Source organism: Lissotriton vulgaris, unplaced genomic scaffold, assembly GCF_964263255.1.
Source record: "Lissotriton vulgaris unplaced genomic scaffold, aLisVul1.2 SCAFFOLD_771, whole genome shotgun sequence".
NCBI classification, from domain to species: Eukaryota; Metazoa; Chordata; class Amphibia; order Caudata; family Salamandridae; genus Lissotriton; species Lissotriton vulgaris.
In genome coordinates, this window is record NW_028247168.1 from 781,247 (window position 1) to 804,300 (window position 23,054).

Consider the following 23,054-nt stretch of genomic DNA (forward strand, 5'->3'; position numbering starts at 1 on the left):
AAATATCATCGATGCCCTAAATGTGGAGGTGCAGTTCTTTATGGAAGCAAATTTGGGTTCGGCCTCTCCAGGTGTCATATGGGATGCACTTAAAGCATTCTTAAGGGGTTACATAACTAATAAAGTTTCACATAAGAACAAGATCTATAGGGAAGCAGTGGCCTCTTTAGAACTGGAGATGACTAGAATTCAAACAGAAATTGCTAGGCATCCGGACACCCTTTTGACCACAGTACATGAGTGGCAGAATAAAGTGACCACCTTAAAAGGTGAGCTAAGCTCAGTCTTAAATGCTAGGGTCTTAGAGAGATGGGAAGCCAACAAGTTGGCACATTTTAAATATGGCGAGGGGGCCGGCAAGTTGTTGGCTTGGAAGACAAAGACCGAGCAAGATCGTAATAATATTAACTCAATTACGTCCGGTGGTGTAACATTCTCCACCGATGTTGACATTAGTAGAGCGCTTCGAGATTTTTTTTGTGAAATATACTGTGAAGATAAGAACGTTGAGTCAAAGCAGGTTGAAGATTGGCTAGCGGGGGTCTCTCTTCCGGCACTGTCACCAGAACAAAACACCGTACTAAAAGATCCTATTTCTCAAGAGAAAGTTAGGATGGCAGTGGCTAGTAGTAAAAAAGGGAGGGCATCAGGACCAGATGGTCTGCCATCGGAAATTTATAAAGCCCTGATTACAACAATCGTCCCTTTCTTAACTGAATTGTTTAATAAGATCCTCCAGGAAGGGATGCCCCCTCCTACTTCATGGGATAGTGCCTCAATAACACTGATATTAAAACCAGGAAAATCAGCAACTAATTGTGGGTCTTATAGACCAATTTCTATTTTAAACACAGATTATAAAATCTTCACATATGTGTTGGCAAATAGGTTGGGGGCAGTCGCAACAAACATCTTGCATGTAGATCAAAAGGGCTTTGTAAGGGGGCGTCAGCTATATGAGTTGACCTATGATCTTATAGGTGCCATCGACATGGCGACAGTGGGGTCACTTCCCCTTGCAGGTCTGACTTTGGATGCCACCAAGGCCTTCGATAGGGTTAACTTGGTTTACCTATCGGAGGTCTTGGGAAAATGTAACATTGGCGAAAAATGTTGGCGCGTAGTCAAACTCCTGTATAGAAACCCGTCAGCTTCTATACTTGACAACGGAGAACTATCAGACCCATTTAAAATCACTCGGGGTACCCGTCAAGGTTGCCCCCTCTCCCCCCTTCTGTTCGATCTGTATATAGAGCCTTTTGCTCAACGGATTCGGGACAATCAAGCCTTTTATGTTTGAAGGTTGGGAGAGGAAGGTAGCCTTATATGCGGATGACGTTCTCATTTTTTCATCGGAACTACATTCGGCATTTCCAGCTGTAATTGCGTTGGCTGAGGAGTTTGAATCCGTGTCTGGCTATGAAGTCAATGCTGTCAAGACAGATATAATGGTCTGGAATGACCCTGTGCCTGTGGCATGGGTACAGCTAAGTCCAGTCCTACGTTACTTGGGTCTAAATATATATATAAGTATATAAACAAGATAGTTCCATCAAATTTCTCGCTTATTGCCAAGGAGTGTGTAGACTTATGAAATCATGGTCTTCACTTCCGTTATCTTTATTGGGCAGATCCAACCTAGTCAAAATGACTATTCTTCCGAAGGTTACATTTCTATTTAATACCATCCCCCTCTTTTTTGAACCTACAATGATAGCTAAACTCCAAAGTGACATATGTTCTTTTATTTGGAATAATCGCAGTCCTAAAATTGCTTGGAAGACGATCAGGCGCCGAAGAGAGAAGGGTGGCTTGGCGGCGCCTGACCTACAGCTCTATGGGTGGGCCTTTCATTTGTCCCATGCCAGGATGCTGTTAAAATCTCTGATAAACTCGGGATGTGGGCACATGTTTGCGGCATTGCTTAGAGGGGAAAAGGTTGCTGATCATGAATTTTTGTTTAAGTTTGGGGATCCCAAGTTTAAAAAAAAAGTAAAACTGAAGGTGTTGAGAGATATATCTAAAACATGGGCTAAACTCAGGCGTTCCATTAAAAATGATTATTATTCTTGCAAGGCTCCATTATGGAATTCCCCTGGATCCCCAAGCTGGCTTTTGGATAGTCTTGCAGTACCGCTGCGTGAGGCAGGATTGGAGGTATGGGGGGATCTTTTTGTTGACAGTAGCTTACTCCCGTGGGAGGTATTGAGTTCAAAAATAGGGGCTGGGTTCTCCAGGTTTAAATACCTACAAATACAAAGCTGGGCACACTCACAGATTTTTGTTAAAGGTAGATTTCAGTTAGGGGGTGATAGCAAAATAGTGTCCCTCTTAATAGATAAGCCTCCAACTAAGAAAGAGGTCTCACTTTGGTACAATCTTTTACTTGATGAAATCGAGGGTGAGTTCCAGTTGCCCGATTTGCTGTGGACCACACATATTGCCACCACCAGCGTGGAGAACTTGTGGTTTGAGTCTTTTAAGATCATGTGGAATATTGTGAAACCATCGTGGCTACGCCGGAACCACCTGTTCACGCTGCATAGGGCCTACTATTTGCCACAACGCCTGTCAAAATTTTCGGATAATTCACCTGTCTTATGCCCTAAATGCGGTTTGGTAGCCGCCTCCGATTTGCACATGTTCCTAGATTGCCCACTTTTATCACCCTTTTGGAACGCAGTTTGCCTATCACTCTCTACTTCCTTGGGATCCCAGTTTATATATGTCCTGCTCTTGTTATCTTTGGTGTTTCTCCTGAGTTTCAGGGATTGGCAAAAAAATTACTTTTTTATGGTATTTTGTTGGCCAGGAGGGAGATATGTAAGAGATGAAATGACCCGCTACCTCCTTCCTTGCTGGACTGGCGCACTTCTGTGCTACAAAACATCGAAGTTGGACCTCTCAAGATCAGGCAACTCACGCAAGAGAAACTTCTGGCTGCTATTAAATTGGTAACGGTTCCCTAATTGACCATGTTTTTTTTTGTTGTTGTTGTTTTTTTTCCCCCCAAGGTCCAATGATTACGCTGCTTGCCACTTTTTCCACGTTTGTTTATACCCAATAAAGTTGACTTCGGTACAGAAATGGGTATTTTTATGCAGCATATGACCCTGACGGTTGTTCCAATGTGGTGTAGTTGGAGTTTGGCAATACTTACTGAGGGGCAACTTGTGCTGTTCCACTTAGAGCCCCTACCAGTCTACCTGTGACACTAAGTCCATCTTCACTTGCTACTATTTGGTTACCAAGGGCGAAATATGAGGACAAAATAAAAAAATAATAATAATAACTATCATCGCTTTATGAGACTCCATGACATTTTGCAGACCTCTGGCAAAACTAACCAAGACTTGCCCTACTAAATTTCGTGCTTATCTTTGCAGGGGAAAAAATGAAAACGTGTGTGTGTTGTCAATAAAGATGTAGTTGCCATTTTATCTTCGATTACTTCAAACTTGGCATGCCATTTAGAGGAGCGCCTTTGCCTTGCAAAATTCTGATCAGTTGTTTTTAAGATATTAGCTCATGAAAAATGTGTTGGGCGCACTTCGAAGACTTTAAATTTAGAGATATTTTCACTGATGAAAGATGCTTTTGGAGTTAGCTATAACTGTAGCACTGTTTGTATGTCAGGACCGGAGGCGAGGATTATGCTATTCTTTCTCCACTTTATTAACAGCAGCCATTTTATAGTTGATACAAAAAAACTACTATGAAACCTTGCGACCATCACAACAACATCATGGAGTCCAACACGTATATTGTCTGTTCTAGCTCCACCAATCAGGATAGCTCAGCCTGCTCATAGTCCTTCTTCCCTGGCCATTCCTTCTCTTTCTAAACTGCTCGCAACCAAGACAAGTGACTTATTTTTTTCTCTCAGGAGTTTTGTTGTGGCCTAATAGTTGCATGGTCTTTGTGATTTGCTTGTGTATAAATTGCTGGTTAAATGTTTACCTGTGATTATTATTGTTTACCTCTGATTATTAATGTTTACCTGTGTTTATTAATGTTTACCTGTATTTATTATTGATGAATTTTGTTGAATTTCATTATGCCTTGTTAACCGTTGTTAGCGCGTTATGATTATTACTGCGCTTCTCAGTTGATTCGCTGGAATTTTTTCCTGTTAGATTTTTGCCCAGGCTCAACTTTCAGCTTTTTTCTTCCACGGGGCGCCCACTACTCGGGCCGACCCGCGTCCAACCGCTGGAGCATTTCTGCTCCTTCGCAACCGTGTTTTCATTTGTACAAAAGCTCGGTGGGGCAGTCTTCCCGCCTGTAGGGGGCGCTCGACTGGCATTCCCTGCCCCGGCGCGCGCTCCACATACCGCGCATTCTGCACTCTAACAGGAATTGGAGCTGCAGCTCAGCAGGGAAGACTTCTCGCTGGAGAGTTACACCTGCTGTGATAACGGGTCTCTACACTGCGTTAGCAGTATTCTGTCCAGGCTGCATTAGCAGCTCCCTTTGCACACCCGTGTGGGTCGGTATTTCTTAGGCCAGTTACGCTCCTGAAGAAAAGGAGTCAGTATTGCGGATCTATGTCTTTGGAACCCCCCCTCCCAGCCATACATTGCCATCAGAACTCAGGGCTGCAGGGTCCCGGGCGTGAGTCCATTTATGTGCCAAAGCTGCACAATAAGTGTGGCTGACATCCGCCACCCGTATTTGGGCACACCCTGCCCTGGACTGCTAATTATTGGTGAAAAATTTGCCTTGGGAGTGCCTACCCGCCCCCCTTTGGCCTGTCCCTATTTTATTGGGTTTACACCCCAAAGTTATATATACCTACTAGCAGCCCGTCCCGACGTTGTCCGGGTATGAATTGCTGCCGGCCAGTAGTATATTGTTTTGTAGGATTTCGTTTTGACAGCATTTCTTATCTGTGACAGGCTTGTTAAACGCTCCGATTCACAGTGCACTGCTGATGCACTTAAGAGTGCGCGTTCAGTAGTGTGTGAACTCGAGTTTCCCTACTTTGTTTTCCATTGCAATATTATATAGCGCGAACTCGACAACATGGCATGAGCACAATTTACATTACAGAAGAACACATTCATTTGTGGTAGGCACGGGGAGACATGAGATTTGCCTGGAATCACAGGATGTTGAGCTGATGCCGAGATTCGAACGTAGCTCCCCAGGTCTAAAGTTCACAATTCTAGAACTTGTGGCGGGAGGTGTGTCTAAAAGTGTATGTCGGTGCCGGCCATCAATGAGAGAGACCTGTGCATTTTTCAAATGGGTGGTGAAAAAATATGAGTATGTTGCTGGAGATGTGGGCCGCCGTGCCACCAATGTACTTACCATTATTCCGCAACTTTCTTTCCGCATACCATCGCTCTGCATACTTTCATTACGAAAGTACCATGACTCCGCAATGCCATTATAATGCATGGCATTACATTTTATATGCTTTTACCACGCATACATTTACAACGAAATTCGTTGTAAATGCATGAATGGTAAAAGCATGTTTTTTTAAATGTTTGGATAAGGTAAGTATGGGTATAGGGGTATATGTTTTGGGGTGTTTGGGTATTTTAAGGGTTCAGATATAGTTTTGGGTTATGGGGTGCAGGGGTAGTTTTAGGGTTTAGGGATAGGTATGGGTTTTGGGGTACAGGGGTATTTTTAGGGTTCAGGGCTAGGTTAGGGTTTTGGAGTATAGGGGTATTTTTAGGGTACAGGGGTAGGTTTGGAGTACACTAGTATTTTAAGGGTTCAGGGCTGGGTTTGGGGTAGAGGGGTATTTTTAGGGTTCAGGGCTAGGTTTGGGTTTTGGGGTATGGGGGTATTTTAGGGTTCGGGGTAGGTTTGGGTTTTGGGGTACAGGGTTATTATTAGGGTTCAGGGCTAGGTTTGAGTTTTGCGGTACAGGGGTATTTTTAGGGTTCAGGGGTAGGTTTGGGTTTTGGGGTACAGGGGTATTTTAAGGGATCAGGGCTAGGTTTGGGTTTTGGGGTACAGGGGTATTTTAGGGTTGAGGGGTAGGTTTGGGTTTTGGGGTATGGGGGTATTTTAGGGTTCGGGGTAGGTTTGGGTTTTGGGGTACAGGGTTATTATTAGGGTTCAGGGCTAGGTTTGAGTTTTGCGGTACAGGGGTATTTTTAGGGTTCAGGGGTAGGTTTGGGTTTTGGGGTACAGGGGTATTTTAAGGGATCAGGGCTAGGTTTGGGTTTTGGGGTACAGGGGTATTTTAGGGTTGAGGGGTAGGTTTGGGTTTTGGGGTACAGGGGTATTTTTAGGGTTCAGGGCTAGGTTTGGGTTTTGAGGTACAGGGCTATTTATAGGGTTCAGGACTAGGTTTGGGTTTTGGGGTACAGGGTTATTTTTAGGGTTTAGGGATAGGTTTGGGTTTTAGGGTACAGGGTATATTTATAAGGTTAAGATGGGTTAGTGTTTAAGGGTGTTGGGGTATTTTAAGGAGTAAGGGTGGGTTATGATTATGGGGTGCAGGGGTATTTAAAGGGAGCAGGGTGGGATTAGCACACAATATGAGACATGGCATGAAGGGCGGAACGTACCACACGCCCCCAACGTTTGTCACGCCCGCAGCACATGCCCACTGCACAACGCAGACACGCCCACAAGGGACTACTTTGCTGGCACAGTTCCTTTACCTTTTAAATGTATATGGTGGGCGTCTGCATAGCCTATGTCCTTCTGCTGCAACTGCCCTTTCCATCGCTGTATTGGGTGTTGTGATTGGTGCTGTGGTTCCTGAGATTACCCGCCTCAGAGGTTTGGGCTCTCTCTTTAATATATTAGTATGGATTGGGTTTACACTCCAGGATTGTACATACCTGTGACATGGAACCCTACTCTGAGAATTTTGGGGAGGAGGAAGCTCTTGCGGCCCTGCAGTGGGATGATGAATTCAACGATACGGTAGACGCATCGATGGCCCAGCTCAAGATCCGCCTTTCCCGCCAAATTGTGCCGGCCCGACCTCAACCCCCCTGACACCCAACCACCTCTGGCAAAGCACACCCACAAGGCGGGAGTGGACCCTGATGCTTTCGCTCGCCTTAAGCAGGCGTTTCATGACTGTACCACCTGCCTGCCACCCCCTCCTGACCCTACTGATGGGGACCACAGGGACACGAACGATGACGCAGGACCTTCCCGTTCCTGGCTCCTCTCCCACCAACCGCCTGGCAAAACTGGCCAGGGCCTGTGTGCAGACATGCTTGACCCAGACGATATCCTTCACCAGAGGTTATCGGATCGGGCTCCTTCTGACAAGGTCGGCCCGCAACTGCCTCAGGGCATAGTGTCCCCACCCCTATCTGGAAAGCAAGGTAGCTTTAACACCTGATATTGACCCACGTATTTCAATTCGTAATAGATCCCAAAAAAGGGATAGACGGGTCCTGGCGGGCATGGCAGAACAAGTTGTTAGACACCCTGGGGCCCCTGATGAATATTCTTGATATGACGGAGGAGGTAAAGTACTCCGAGTCCCACATCTCCCTAGACACCTTGTCATCCTAGAAGCAATGCACCATGGTATTCCTTGGCAACACCAACTACTGTGCCCTGTCTACCGAGCGACGCAGGTCACTACCTATTAAGGTGGACCCCAAGCTCAGAGATCTGGTGAATTCCAAGGCAGGCCCGGTGGCGCAGGGAGGCCTTTTTGTGGAGTAACTGGGCAGATTTGTCAATACCTTTACCTCATTGAACAATGCGCAGTCCTAAATTAAAAGGTATTTCATTCAAGGGTTTTCAGCGGGGCTGGCCGAGGAAGGGGCCGCTCGTCCGGCCGCCCAATCAGTACGTTCCAAGACAAGGCTCCCACCAAAGCCAGACCAGATTCTGACATTTTTATCCCACCAGAGGAAGACGTGGCAAGCACAGAGGCTGCTGTGGAGGTGGCGCCTCCGACAATGCCAGTGAGTGTCCTACCTTCTTCCCGAATAAGGGTAGGGGGCCATCTGGCAAATTATTTCCAGGCTTGGGCTTCCATCACAGGAGAAGCCTGGGTTCTTCAGACTATTCAGGGTTCTAAATAGAGTTCTACGGGAACCCATCCCAACCCATTCCCCTGCGACCTATCACCTTCTCTGCAGTAGACGCCTTTTTGGTGGATCAGGATGTGCGGTCTCTCCCAGTCAATGGGGCCATTGGCCGGACCCTCCTCCACCCTAGAGGTTTTATCAGCAACCTCTTCGTTCGAGGCATGTGGGCTGCTGAATTCATATCCGTGCATAGATCGCCACCTAGTGTTGGGTCCGGATGATTGCATATTGTTGTCCTGGAAGAGTCTTCGAAGTATCACGAGATAGGTGGCTCCTCCCCTGGACTACAGTGTGCATAGGCATCCTCTCCATTCTCAGATTGTTTTTTTCCGCCAGTGGGTTCGGATGTACTTTCTTAACTCAAGTTCGGAATCAATATAAAAAACTTTTTCACAAGGCCAAAAGGCCTTCGGGGCGTCGGTATTGTCTTTCGTTCGGTGCCGCATACTTGTTCCAGTTCTTCGAGCTGGACGTCGAAGGCCGCTTGCCTTTTTCGACACCAAAGGCCCCATCAACGATCGATGATGGAACGGAGCCCGTTCAAACGATGCCCCGTTTGCAACTCTAAATACCCTCACATCGATGTGCACCCGGTATGCAATAAATGCCTATCTCCAGACCACGATGAGGCCAGCTGCATGGCCTGTTCTCGGTTCAGGTCAAAGAAAACACTTCGGCTTCGACGCGCCGCGAGACAGTCGGCACAGAAAACAGCGCCCGACCCGGAGAACATCTTCGAGGCTGAAGACGACGAGGGCGTCGATGAGGAGGATCCTGAACAACATTCGGATCCTGCGTCGGAGCAGAACTCTAACTATGATGAAGACGAAGAAGAAGACTACGTCCATGATGGAGACGTCGTCGAGGTAGGAGACGGCGCACAGGCCATCGGAGCCGTCGATGACGACTCGAGAGATGAGCAAGGCCCAACCGCAGTTGTGGGGGTCGATGATGACACTGTACTTTCAAAGGCTCAGGTTGAGGCATCACCGGAAGGCCTTAGCCAAGATCTTCAACTACATTCTATAGCCCTGCGTCAAGGCCCGGCTAAGAATATATCTAAGGAACCATCGGTCGATCAACCATAGTCAACTGTGAAATCGAAACTGAAACCGACAGACATAAAATCGAAACCGAAACTGCTAAAAACAGTCCTCGGATCGACGACTTCGGATTCATCGGATCCAATCAAACTAAAGAGTGTCATCGACCCTTCGGGGTCACAAGGGGGTGTCGGCCCGAAGTTCGGGGCGCCGAAGCCTGTAACTAAGGTCAAGCACGTCGCACTGACGCCATCGACGTTGACGTCAAAAGATGGCGACACTAACAAGGGACTCAAGGCTCAGAAGACTCTCGATCCGAAGCTTCCAGCCTCCAAACCACTGGTAGTCAAGACCTTCCAGTCGAAGACCAAAATTGGCTCGAAAGAGCACGTCAAGTCGAAGCAAAAGAGCGTGCCTGCTGCGCACCAAGAGCTCGAGTCGACGCAAGGCCAGAAACAAACTGGTGATAAGACTAAGTCGGTCGGATCGAAGACGGCTCCACCCACGAAGAAGGTCAGTCCGTCTCCAATGCTTACGCCAGCGATAAAATTCGGACTGCCCCTGACCGCGCGACCTAAGGCGTTCGAGCCACAACAAAGCATCAAAACGACCAAAAAGGTGTCAGTAGTACAAAGGAATCAGCCCATAGAAGAGGACATTGTATTCTAAGTGCCCTCCTATGATAACCAGTCGAAACTGTTCATCGACTCGGATTTTGGCAGACTCACTATTTATAAAAGAAAGATCATTCCAGAAAATCCTATGGAGTCATACAAGATCCCACTCAAAAAGAAAAGGGACTCTTCCACCTCACCTGTACTTTTTGAGCCTGTGGAGTCCTATGGACAGGAATATACCTATTCACCCACACGTACTAATGAGGATGTGGGGGAAGGCTACAATGAGGAGGAATTTAATTATCCTATTGACACAGATCAAGAGGAGTCTCAACCCTGGACTGACCCTGTTGACGCGGGTGAGCAACACACCACGCCTGACACTCAATCCTATACGGTCAAAACTTCGCCAACTGAAGATACAGCTGCGTTTAACGCGTTACTTGAAAGGGCAGCAAATAATCATGATGTAGAAATGCACGCTGACCAAGTAGAGGAAGACTTTTTGTTTGGCACTTTCTCAACTTCAGAAAGATCAGTAAAGACATTGCCTATGCTGAAGGGTGTTAAACACGCTGGTGACATTTTCAAAGAAACCACAAAGGCAAGGGTTGTGAACCCAAGAATTGAAAGGAAATACCGGCCTCCGCCTGTAGACCCTACGTATATCAAGGGTCAGCTGCCATTGGACTCCTTAGTAGTGGCAAATGCTCGTAAGAGAGCGAACTCTCAAACAAGTGGTGATGCTCCTCCTCTGGACAAAGAATCCAAAATCTTGGAAGCTTCTGGAAAACGTGTAGCGGCTCAAGCGGCTCAAGCAGGGAATATTTGGAGAATCTCAAATACACAGGCCCTATTAGCAAGATATGATAGGGCTCATTACGACACATTGGAGCAACTACTACAACACTTGCCTGATGCTTATAAGGAGGGAGCAGAAATGCTGATACAGGAGGGGAAACTGATATCAAATGCATCCATTAAATGTGCGCTAGATGCAGCAGACACAGCAGCTAGGGCCATCAATACAAGTGTGATGCTCAGAAGGCATGCCTGGTTACGCATCTCTGGTTTCAAGCCTGAGATTCAAACCACATTACTAAATCAGCCTGTTAACCCTGATTTTTTTATTTGGTCCTGATGTGGACACAATCCTAGAAAAAATTAAGAAAGACACTGAGACAGCCAAATCCACTGGAGCTCTGCAGTCACAACAGTTCAGGGGAGGTTACTTTCGTCGCTCCGGTAACAGGGGAGCCTCTAGAGGTCAAGCATCACAGCAAGCCCAATACAACAAGGGAGGCACACAGACCACCTATAACAAGAACAATATGGGTGTATACCGTGGCAACAGCACCAAAGGCAGAGGACGAGGAAATATTAACGCCAGATCCTCCGCCAACACTAAACAGTGACGTCTTGTCACTGCCCCCAGACCATGTAACACCGGTCGGGGGAAGACTTCAGCAGTTCCTTATCTTATCTTATCTTATCAAAGTTTTATAAAACGCTCGCACACCCAAGGGTTTCATGGCGCTAACCAACAGGACGCAAACACTACTAAGGGGACCATCTTACACTAGGCTGTCGCTTGGGTAAACAGCCATGTCTTTAATAGCTTCCTGAATGGAAGAAGAGCGGTACAGGAACAAATTTCCAAGGGAAGAGAATTCCACAACTTGGGTGCAAGGGTGCAAGGGTGGCTAACCTGCGACCTCCCTTGAGTGATAGCTTGTAACGAGGGATGATCAAAAGGGTGTGAGACGCAGACCGGAGGCTACGGGAGAGGGTATATCTGAGAAGAAGTTTCTGAATGAACTTGGGACTACGAGTGTGAAGAGATTTGAAGTCTATACAGGCCAATTTGAAGGTGACACGGTGTTGAATTGGGAGCCAATGAAGTTGCCTCAGCAGAGGTCTGGCTGACTGCCATCGCGGGAGGCGGTGTATCAGTCTGGCCGTCTGATTTTGTGCCATCTACAGACGTCTACTGAGTGTGACAAGGAGGCCGAGATAGATGGCATTGGCATAGTCTACCTGAGACAGCACCAGTGCTCTGACTACCTGGGTCAGTGCTGATTGAGTGAGCATCTGACAGATCTTTTAAATTTTCCGCAGTTGAAAAAAGCAGGTGGACACAACAGAGTTGACCTGAGGTTTTAAGGAGAGGTCGCTGTCTATGAGTACCCCTAGGCTTTTGACTGATTTAGAGGGGACAGGTGGAGGACCTAATTTAGAAGGCCAGTAATGAGGGCCCCAAAATGATTGACTATTGCCGAACAAGACTAGTTCCGTCTTGCCCGGATTTAGCTTGCGTTGGTTCTCGTCCATCCACTGGCAGATGTGGAGCATGGTATCTTGAAATTGATGGATCGAGTCGGGGGAGTTGTCAATTGTAAAGGTGAGTTGCAGGTCGTCTGCATAATTGAAAGTGGTGACCTTAAAGGATTGAAGAGACTGAAGCAACGGGAGCATGTAAATATTAAATAGCAGAGGTGACAGTGAGGAACCCTGGGGGACTCCACAGGTGGTCTGGAGTTTATGAGATGAAAAAGGGGGTAAGCCAACCGCTTGAGTGGGGTCGCACAGAAAAGATCTAATCCAATCGTGTGCCAGGCCGCAGATGCCCACGGATCTGACACGGTCGAGAAGAATGTTGTGGTCGACCGTGTCAAACGCGGCCGACAAATCAAGCAAAACCAGCGCCTGAGGGATTCCCAAATCTGCATTGAGACGCAGAGAGTCAAAGACTGCTACGATAACTGACTCGGTTGAATGGGCTGGACGGAAGCCAGCCTGGGAAGGGTGTAAAATGTCAGTTTGTTCAATAAAATTTGAGAGATGAGAAGTGACGTGCGCTTCCAGTATCTTGGCCAGGTACGGAAGCAGGGATATAGGCCTGTAATTTGAAAAAGTAGACGGATCTGCTCCCGGCTTTTTTAGAAGGGGCAGCAAGACTGCATCCTTAAAAGATTCAGGTACTGTCCCTTGAAGCAGGGAGGTATTGAGAAGTCTTAGCGCCGGAGTTGGAAAAGCGGCATATACCGTCTTTAAAATGTACGGTGGACAGCAGTCATAAGGAGAGCCTGATTTTACCCTATTCAGTAGGGATGTTAAAGCTGGGACGTCCAGGGGTGGGAAATGGTCCAGGGATAGGGAGTTGGAATTGTGAGCAGGAGCATGCAGAACATGGTTAGTGACAGAAATGCTAGATTTAATAGTGGCAATTTTGTCCAGAAAGGATTGATTCAGGGTGTTGCAGAAGTCTTGATTAGCAGCAGGCTTGGTTTCCGTTCTACTGGGATTCGAGAGTTTTTTTACAATGGAGAAAATCTCCTTTGGATTGTTGTTAGACTGTTCAATTAGGTTGCAGAAGAACTTGGATTTGGCTGACAAAATAGTTTTCATATAGTCAGCACGTGCAGCCAGATAGCTGGTCCTGTCAAGAGTGTTATAGGTTCTCCTCCATGCTCGCTCCTTTTGCCTGACCAGAAACTTTTTATCTCTCAGATCAGGAGTAAACCATTTATGGGCATTAGAATGGCGAATAGTTTTGCATTTTTTCAAAGGAGCGTGAATGTCACTGGCAGCCTTAAGCCAGTTGAAAACATCAGACTCAGCAGAGTTGAGGTCGAGGTTTAAGGCCGGTTGAGAATTGTTTAAACTTTCCAGAAAGTTCCTGCCAGTCTGGGATGGCATTACCACAGACAGGTGGGTGAGACAACTTATCCAATATGGCTATTGTCTAGAACTGACCTCCATCCACCCAACATACCCCCAAGGCACCGTCCTATGTCCGCAGAGCACATGCAATTATTGCAGCAAGAGGTCATCTGCATGCTGCAAAAAGGGGCCATAGAACTTGTGCCTTTAGAACAACAGGGTACAGGGGTGTACTCGCTGTACTTCTTAATCCCAAAAAAGGACGGGTCTCTCAGGCCCATACTAGACCGCAGACCCCTGAACCAATACATCTTGTCAGAACATTTTCACATGCTCACTTTGCAGCAAATTCTACCATTGCTCAGTCAGGGAGATTTCCTAACAACACTAGACCTGAAGGACGCATATTTCCACATTCCGATTCACCCAGGACACAGGAAATATCTCAGGTTCACCATCAACAACCAGCATTACCAGTTCAAGGTCCTGCCTTTCGGGGTCACAACAGCCCCCCGAGTGTTTACCAAGTGCTTGGGGACAGTAGCTGCGCACCTTCGGAGACATCCATGTCTATCCTTATCTGGACGACTGGCTTATCCAAGCAAAGTCAGAACAGCAATGTGCCAGCCACATGTCCGGCACAATTCACCTCCTACACAGTCTAGGTTTTTCACTGAATTATCCAAAGTCTCATCTTCAACCCGCACATGTACAACAGTACCTAGGAGCGACAATAGACACTCTGGCAGCAAAAGCAAAGCCAAAGTCAGCGAGAATCAACAGCATGCAATTGCTGATTCATAGATTCAGACCCCAACACTCACTCCCAGCGCAAGTGTTTATGCAGCTGATAGGTATGATGGCCTCCTGCATCTTCATAGTCCCTCACACGAGACTACACATGCGTCCGCTTCAGAAGTGCTTAACACGACAGTGGAACCAGGCTCAAGGACAGTTGAAAGACCAAGGGGCAGATTTATGAGGCACTTGCGCCACGTTTACGCCGCTGTTGCGTCACGCAAGGCGGCGTAAACGTGGCCCATCTCTACGAACGATTTACAACGTGACGCATCTAGGCAGATGCGACATGTTGTAAAGCCCTGCGCCGCTTGTGGGCGTTCCGGCGCAGGGTGGGCGTTCCGGGGCAGGTGCGCCTCGCAAAAGTGGCTGAGTGAAATCTATGAGATTTCACTCAGTCACTTTTAAGCCAATGCTGCGTCAAAAGCCTGCGCCTTCTTGAAGCAGGCGTAGGTCTTGACGCAGCATTGTTAAAATGGGGCACCCCCAAGCCTTGCTGGAGCTGCGTCGCGCTTGCGACGCAACTCCAGCAATGCGACACATTTCCGGCACAGATGCGTCACGCATCTGTGCCGTTTTTGCACCATGGTGCGCCGCATTATAAATGCGGCGCACCATGGCTGGCGGAGCTGTGGCGCACTGTGGCGCATGTTAACTGGCGCATCCCTGGGGATGCGCCAGTTAACATAAATCTGCCGCCTAGTGTTGGTGACCGGTCGTGCATACAACTCTCTGCATTGGTGGAACACACAAACCCTTTGCAGGGGACGACCGTTCCAGGAGCCTGCACCACAAATAGTGCTGACGACGGACGCATCTCTCCAGGGCTGGGGAGCGCATGTCCTCCATTACACAGTGCAGGGACTATGGACGACGCGGCAAAAGAAGATGCACATCAACCTACTGGAACTGATGGCAATCTTCATGGCGATGAAGGCGTTCAAAGTGCATTTGTGCAACAAAGTCGTGCTGATCCGGACGGACAACATGACTGCCATGTACTACATCCAGAAGCAGGGAGGGACACACTCGCCACAGTTGTCACACCTAGCTCAGAGCATGTGGAAGTGGGCCATTCAAAGAAACATGTTCCTCATGGCAGAACATCTCCCAGGAAAGGACAACCAGATGGCGGATCTGCTCAGCAGGCACAGCCATCAGATGCACGAGTTGGAGATACATCCCTCGGTGCTACAACCGTATTTCCAGCAGTGGGGTCATCCAGAGATAGACCTGTTCGCCACAAAGGAAAACGCAGAATGCCAAACCTTCGCCGCCAGGTTCCCACACCCACAGTCTCAGGGCAATGCAATATGGATGAACTGGTCAGGCAGATTTGCGTACGCTTTTCCTTCGGCACCGCTCATACCACTAGTGGCGCGCAAACTGCGACAGGACTGAATGACACTCATACTAGTTGCTCCAACATAGGCAAGGCAGGCATGGTACACCACGTTCCTAGAACTTTCCGTGGTGCCTCATCAACGACTGCGACTCACACCTAGTCTCCTCACTCGGAGCCATGGAGACATTCAGCACCCAGATCCGCAACAGTTGAGCCTTGCAATATGGCTCCTGAGGTCATAGAGTTTGGCTACCTGAACCTGCCCCCTGACTGTATGAATATTATCAAGGAGGCAAGAATAACCTACAACCAGGGCATGCTATGCGGCACAATGGAAGCTATTTGTCATTTATTGTTCCAATAATGATATAAATCCGCTAGATGCATCAACTCAAAACATTATATGTTATTTGTTACATCTACACAGATGCAATCTGGCATATAGTTCCATCTGCATACATTTAGCTGCAATGGCAGCTTATCTTCAAAACAGGCAGCACCTTTCCCTTTTCAGAGTGCCAGCCATTAAAGCTTTTATGGAGGGACTCAGAAGAGTAATTCCTCCCAGACACCCGCCTACACCTGTCTGGAATCTGAACATAGTTCTAACCAGACTGATGGGACCACCTTTTGAACCTCTACACTCTTGTGAGATACAATTTCTGACATGGAAAGTGGCCTTTCTAGTAGCGATCACATCGCTAAGGAGAGTTAGTGAGCTTCAAGCCCTAACTATTCAAGAGCCTTTCATACAGATTCATGCTAATAGGGTAGTGCTACGTACCAACCCTAAATTTATGCCTAAGGTGGTATCACAGTTCCGCATTAACCAAACGATAGAACTGCCAGTATTCTTCCCAAATCCAGATTCAGTGGCAGACCGAGCTCTGCACACACTAGATGTTAAAAGAGCTCTCCTGTATTACATAGACAGGACGAAAGATTTCAGAAAGACTAAGCAACTGTTTGTTGCCTTTTCTCCACAGCACAAAGGCAACCCCATTTCCAAATCAGGTATAGCCAGATGGATTGTTAAGTGCCTACAGATCTGTTATCAAAAAGCTAAACGCACATTAACAGTTCCCCCAAGAGCGCATTCCACGCGCAAGTTAGGGGCATCCATGGTTTCCTAGGTAACATTCCTCTAGAGGATATATGTCGAGAAGCCACATGGTCCACCATACATACATTTACCAAACACTACTGCGTGGATGTACACTCCAAACAGCAAGCTGCTGTAGGACAGGCTGTTCTCAGGACTCTTTTTCAGACTGCTGCAGCTGGCACGGGGAACCACCGCTAAGGAGGAAACTGCTATTTATTCTATGCACAGATATGAATTCAGCAGCCCACATGCCTCAAACGGAATATGCTACTTACCAGTATGCATCTGTTCTTGGCATGTAGGGCTGCTGACATTCATATCGCCCGCCCTCCTCCCCGGTGCCTGTCGCAGCTGTAGCACTCAGAATTAATCTCAAGCATGGACATCACTTACTGTATCATACTCCATCTCTGCCACAATGGCGAAAAACAATCTGAGGATGGAGAGGATGCCCATGCGCACTGTAGTCCAGGGGAGGAGCCACCTAACTCGTGATACTTCGAAGACTCTTCCAGGACAACAATGTGCAATCATCTGGACCCAACACTAGGCGGCGATCTATGCACAGATATGAATGTCAGCAGCCCTACATGCCAAGAACAGATGCATACTGGTAAGTAGCATATTCCTTGGTGGACAAGGTGGATGTGGGCAACGCCCAGTGATCAATCTCTGCGAGTTCAACAAGTGGATTATCTATTGCCACTTCAAGATGGAGGGAATTCACCTTCTCCAAGACTTATTACGACCACGAGATTGGATGGCGCGCCGGTATCTCAAGGACGCCTACCTCTCAATTCCTATTTTTCCCCCACACAGGAGGTTACTACAATTCTTCTGGGGAGAAAAGACCTACAAGTTCACCACTCTGTCCTTCGGTCTATCTTCGGCCCCATGGTGCTTCACGAAGGTCCTCAGGCTGGTGGTGGAATGCCTTCGGGCATTGGGAATCAGGCTCATCGTATACCTTGATGACATCCTGTTGATGGCTCAGTGTCCTCAAGCTCTCTCTCAGCAGCTTCAGATTACGGTCAACATCTTGCAAGGTTTGGGATTCATGATCAATTAAGCCATATTCACCCTGGTTCCCTCCCAGAAGGTGATTTTTCTGGGTTTCTCCATCGACTCCGTCTAAGTTTCTCTCAGCCTCCCCTCCAGGAAGGTGGAAAAGATCCGCCACAAAATTCGACAGGCATCCACAAAAGGCAGGTAGCATTCATTGTGGGACTCCTGTCCTCTTCAATCCAAGCGATCTTCCCAGGGCCCTTACACTACCGAGCCCTCCAATGTCTGAAGGCTGTGCACCTCCGCAGAGGTCTTTCGTATTCCCAACAGGTCTTGCTAACTCCGGAGGCCAAGGCGGAGCTTGCTTGGTGGCTAGCCAACATGGAAGCTTGGAATGGGAGAGCGATTTGTGGTTCTGCGCCAGATATGGTCATTGAATCGGATGCCAGCAGGGTCGGCTGGGTTGTGAGATGTGGCAAGTCTATCACCGGAGGTATATGGTTGCTGCAAGAGCTATGGCTACATATAATTGTTTAGACCGCCTAGCGGATCCTTCGTGATCCAGTGTTGGACCAAGGACTCCATCCAGTCTTGCGTGCTCTTTAAGATGGACAACATATCTGCTGTCAGGTACATAAACCATCTCGGAGGCACTTGGTCCAAGGCCCTCTCTGATTTGGCCGCAAACCTCTGGCAATATTGTCTGGACCGACAGTTTTTGGTCAGGGCGGAATACCTACCTGGTCAGGACAATCAGGTGGCGGATTACCGGTCATGTAACTTCTGCAATTTGAGTCTGTGGAAACTCTATCTGGGAGTGTTCAGGGACTTAAACTGCAAATGGGCCCATTCTCAGTGGACCTCCTTGCCTTACACCTGGATCATCAACTCCCCAGGTTTTTCAGTTGGAAACTGGACCCACGAGCAGAGAAGCCGGATGCATTCCTTCAGGACTGGCAGGGGGAACAGGGCTATGCCTTTCCCTTGTTCGCCATGATAACCTGGGCCTCGACAGGGAGCAAGTGTGGTAATGAACACACAGATTTGGAGATCCCATCGCTGATTTCCAGTTCTTCTGGAATTTTCTTAGCATTCTCCAATCCCTCTCCCCCTATTTCCGCGCTATTCCTCAATTCAGCACAGCAACCTCCCCCGCTCGTAATGCAGGAGTCTCTAATTCTCATGGCGTGGCAGATTACTGGGGACGATGGGCGGTCCCAGGCCTTTCGGGCACGGCTGAGAAGTTTATGTCCAAAGCATGGGCTGACGGTATGGTCAAGCGGTATAGATCCACCTGGAGGAGATGGTTACGTTGGTGTTTGCAAAGGGACCTTGATCCTGTGGCAGCAAATATAACGCACATCCTAAATTTGTTGCCGTCTCCGGCTGATCAAGGCTTGGCCTACAGGACGATCAACACCTTTTTGTCAGCCATCTCTGCAGGTCACTCGGCAGTGGAGAACACCCTTTTGTTTGCTGCCTCATGCAGGGAATACGCCTGAACCCAGGTACTCAGCGCACTGGGATGTGAACCAGATGCAGAACCTCTTCCTCTCCTGGCAACCAAACAGGTTCCTTTCCAGGAAAGAGCTGTCGGCTAAGTTAGCCATATTACTTTGTTTGATCTCCTGTAAATAGGTGTCGGACGTATGTGCCTTGGACTCTCCAGTAGGATTTTTTCCCCTCAGGAGTTACTTTCACAATTTGCAGACTAACCAAATGCGGGACAAAGTCTATTTTGTACCCAGTCTTTGTAGATTGTTCCAAGTTGTGTGTGGTGTTGTGCCTTAAAGCCTATGAGGAAATATCAGAGGACTTCCGTCTCATCGCTTTCCAGAAGCCACATAGAGCTGTCTCCTCACCATGATTGCCCGCTGGGTAAGGTGGGTGATGCAGGAAATGGGGATAGACCTCCGGGCCTTCGGATCCCACTCAACTAGGGGGGCGATGGCCTCGAAGGCATTTTCCCTGGGAGCCCGCCTGGAGTACATACTCAACGCTGCAGACTGGTCCTCCAACTCTACATTTAAATGGTTTTACTTCAAACTAGTTCTGCAGATGGCCTACTTGGTGATCAGTAAGCTTTAAATTAGCATATTCCTCGCCTCCTGTTCTGACATAGAATGAAAAATATCCTAGCTAGCGTAACGGAAAGTTTCAATTCTATAAAGGACTCAGAGACAAGGATTATCCCACTCAGAGTACAGCAATTGGATTGGATTCTTCCCACCCTCATTCTGGAGTAAGTAATCTCAAAGTTCAATTTCATATGGACTTCAATATTGCCTGTTTGCAAGTACAGTTTCTATGATGCTCTTGCTTGTATTCTTCCCTTTCAGGGCCAATCTTTAGCCATGGTTGTCCCTTAAAATATGATATCTGCTTTCAGGTTCGGACACAAATAAACATGACACATGAGGGGTTGATGACTGCTGATCTCTTGCGACGAAAGAGGAGGAATGGCCATGTATGAAGGACTATTAGCAGGCTGAGCTATCCTGACTGGTGGAGCTAGAACAGACACTCTACATGTTGGACTCTATGATGTTGTTGTGATATTCCCAAGGGTTCATGGGAATAGTCTATTTTTGTATCAACTTTAAAATAGCCCCTGTTAATAAAGTGGAGAAAGAATAGCATAATCCTCATCTCAGAGTCCTCAATAGAATTGAAACTTTCTGTTACGGTAGCTAGGAAATTTCTCATTTGCATATAATTTGGCAAATGCTTGGTATGTTTCTCTTAATCTTTGTTTTTTCATTCGTGTAGATTTGTCAAATTTGGGGCACAGTTATGTTGTGGGATTAAAAAAGTTAAATTGCTAATAGCTGTGGCATGAATTGCTTGCTTCTTTGTTGTGGTTTCATGAATGATCATGAAATTCCACAGGGATTTTGGCAGTCATTTAGCAAGTTCAGTTTTTTGTTGTCAAGTTTCATACAGATCAATAATGAGGAGCTTGGACTTAATTGGGGGGGGGGGCGCAAATTGGTTTTTAGGTGTAATAATAATGAATGTGGGGCTTTATGAAAAGGTGGTGAAAAAATGTTTTCAGGTGTAACAACATAAATGTTCACGAAACTGGCTAGCTATTAGAAAGTTAAACCTAGATCTGACAGAGGGGCCTGGCGTCGGGACCAGGGGGTTGGTAGTGTATAGATAGCACCCATTGCGTAAGGACTGTGGAGTTGTGCAAAGCATCCTCATCTCTGTCTTGCCACCAGCAAGGGAAATGTGTGCAGTGAAAATGTATCACATCCTGCCTCACCCAAGGTAAAGTGGCATTGTGCACCAGTTGCACCTTCTTGAGCAGAATTCACTGGAGCCCCACCTTCCCCATTGGTGATTGATTATGGTTCTTCTCCCACCTCCTTCACCTGCGCAGAGGGAATTCTTTGTCCCACTACATTGTGGAACTGCTGCAGGCTTTTGGTAATGATGGAGGAAATAAGTGTTTACTCCTGTCTTCCTTGCCCCAGGCAGGAGGATCGGGTATGGTGCTAATTACTAGCACCTCCCGCTTTGCCAAAGGACAAGGAGGATAATTAAAAAAAAATGTAAACAGTAGAAAACTAATTGTGAGCTGCTTCTAGCTGCAGAGGAGCAGGTGAACTCTCAGTCTTCCCATTAGTCTGTTCTCAGAATTGTCAAGAGAGTACTGCCCTAGAGCTCCTATCAGAAATGTTTATAGAGCAGCTTTGATAGGTCCCAACTTTCTCATCACAGTTTCACACAGATCCCTGCGACTCATGTGATCTATCCCTTCACTGTGTGTACTTGTGTACGTTTGTCAATAATTCTGGACACTTTGCCGCAACATCCCTGTTCCTCAATCTATTACAACTTAAGTATGAAGCAAAACAAAGGGATCTGACCAAGTACTATCTTCACAATTATAATCGGCACTGGGAATTTCATAACCTGGCCAGGTCCTCTGTAACCTGCATCCTCTTGCAGACAATAACAGAGTGGGCAAGAGTTGGAGCTCCCTCTAGGTTTGTTTACACCTCTCCTTCCCCACTTCTGTTGTTATGGACAAGGCAGGTACACCTACCTTTTGGCCATAGACAATAGGGGGCAGTTTAATCAATAGAACCCCCTTAAAAACAATAATAGGCAAGGCAGAGTGGAGGAAAGTCAGGGCACACTGCCATGGGCAAATCGTGGGTAATTGTTGCAATACTCTTTTAAATAAGACAGGGGAGCTATGCCTCTAATGCACCATCTCCCTGCCTTCCCAGCCAACAGTTGAGATGGGAATGTTATTCCTCCAACAAAGGTCTTGTTTAGAAAAATCTGTCTTGATATTTACAAACGTCAAGAGAGATTGAAGTAGCACAACTGTGGGGCTCCTACTAGCAGCTATGTGTTCCTTTTATAGCCCACTCTTGCCCTTGAGCAGAGTTTTGGGTGTGTAAGCCACAATACCACCACCCACAAGGCTGGTATAGTAATTGGTAGGTGAGTTATAGAGAGTTGTAAGATTAAGTGAGTTAGATGAGGTAGCAGAAAGGAAAAGATGGGTAGGGAAAAAGATGTAGACAGATAGGTAAGGTTTGGAGTGAGATGTAGACGTACAGCTGTACAGCGAGAGAGAATGAGATATAGAGGGGAAGGGTACAGAGAACGGCTATGTAGCCAGAGATAAAAAGGTAGAAAGATACGTTTTTTAACCGAAGGGTAGATTTAGAAAGTTCGATCAGTGAGAACGCCTGAGAAGTTAACAATATGCAAGGTAGAGTGTGAGAGTGGTGATATAGAGATCCAAGCAAAACAAGAATGAGGTAGAGAAAAGATAGGTCAGGTAAATTGAGTAGTGAGGCAGCAATAGGTAGAACAAGAGGGGACAAAGTTCTGGAACTGGTGTCAGTGTCCTCAGTCACCTGTGGCTATCTGATTTTTTTTCCCTTGCTTCCTCCGGACCTTGGGCTAATAGGGTGAATCATTTTCATGTACAAGATCATCCACATATACAAGGACAACAATGTTTAACAATACAAATTAGTGTAATATGTGATCCTGCACATTATGTAATGTGACATTGTATGCATAAAACATGTTTAATGTTGGAAAGAGCATATGTGAAGACTAGGAGGGAGAGATTTAAAGTTCAGTAAGCAAGTAAGTGAAATGACGTAAGTTTAAGCTAGTACCTTAACTCGTGAAATATAACTAAAACTTACTCAAGTGTAAGTTATTCAGAAGTGCACGTTAGCTCTCTCTCTGAGACAAATACATGCACAGATCTACTATGCAGTGCAAAGGAGAACTCTAATATGAAATGCACGTAAAGCTTTACGAATTAGAAAACATCCACTGGTGTGTATGCTCTCCCCTATCAAGCCCTCCCTTATCAAGCCCTCCCTACACACATTAATCAGCATGGCGAAGAATGACTTAGTGTAGATCAAGGCAGAATACTACTTAGGGGGCAGATGTAGTGAGGAA

The 23,054-nt window shown here is 47.0% G+C and overlaps 1 protein-coding gene across 1 annotated transcript in view; it reads left to right on the forward strand.

Annotated features, from left to right (window-relative positions):
* The window catches only part of LOC147665610 (period circadian protein homolog 3-like), a 321,666-nt gene that overhangs the window by 215,911 nt on the left and 82,701 nt on the right, over window positions 1-23,054 (forward strand). The gene's annotated exons all lie outside the window — the stretch shown is intronic.